Source organism: Myotis brandtii, unplaced genomic scaffold (genome assembly GCF_000412655.1).
Source record: "Myotis brandtii unplaced genomic scaffold, ASM41265v1 scaffold698, whole genome shotgun sequence".
Lineage (NCBI taxonomy): Eukaryota > Metazoa > Chordata > Mammalia > Chiroptera > Vespertilionidae > Myotis > Myotis brandtii.
This window is the reverse complement of record NW_005370731.1, coordinates 32,483-33,374: the sequence shown is the minus strand read 5'-3', so window position 1 is coordinate 33,374 and position 892 is coordinate 32,483.

Here is an 892-nt window from a genome sequence, read left to right as displayed (position 1 = left end):
AGGGCATTACTGAAATATTTAATGTGCATTTTTCTGTAAGGCAAACAGAATGTATTTCTTTTCCCATGTTTTAATTAAACATAACATTAAATGTTTTTCAGAGAGAGAAGGAAAGGAAGGATGGAGAAAGAAAGGAAAGAAGAGAGGGAAAAAGGGAGGGAAGGAGGGGAAAAAGAGAGAGTTTGATTCTGTTTTAACCCAATCTCAATATTTTTCATTCCCAGATGCTTCCTTCAGTTCATGTTCAACTTGCTTCCAGTTTTTCCCACAGTTCATTCATTCATTCCACAGGTATTTATTAGGCCATACCATGTACCAGGCACGTACTATCTAGGGACGGAATATGCAGCAGTAACATCCCAGTCCCGGTTGCAAGCCCTTTATATATGCACTTTCATCCCCCACCACCATCTTTTATTTTTTGTGGTTTAGCATTATATTTTAGGCATTTTCCCATGTGTCTGCCCTAAAAGAATGAGGACAGAGAGGATAAAATAGACTCTGTGATCAGAGGGAATTAGTAAGTTAATAAAGCATTTTTGCAGTGCTGCTGGGGAAGAGATTAGAATATAATAATGACTGTTTCTTGAGAACCTCCTTTGTCATAGGAGGGGCTCAATCTATCTATCTAGATCAAGAGTAGGGAACATCTGGCCCACAGGCCCTGTGAGGCCTGCAAAATCATTTGGTCTGGCCCAGCCAAGGCATTAGGGGTGAGTTAATTAAATGTTTGACCAAATACAAATATAGCAGGCTATTTTTTTTATTTTTTCTCTAATCATTTTTTCAAAAATCTTTATTGTTGAAAGTATCACATATGTCCCCTTTTCTCCCCCATTAACTCCCTCTAGCCCTCCCCCGCCCCCTCCCCTCACCCCAGGCTTTCACCATC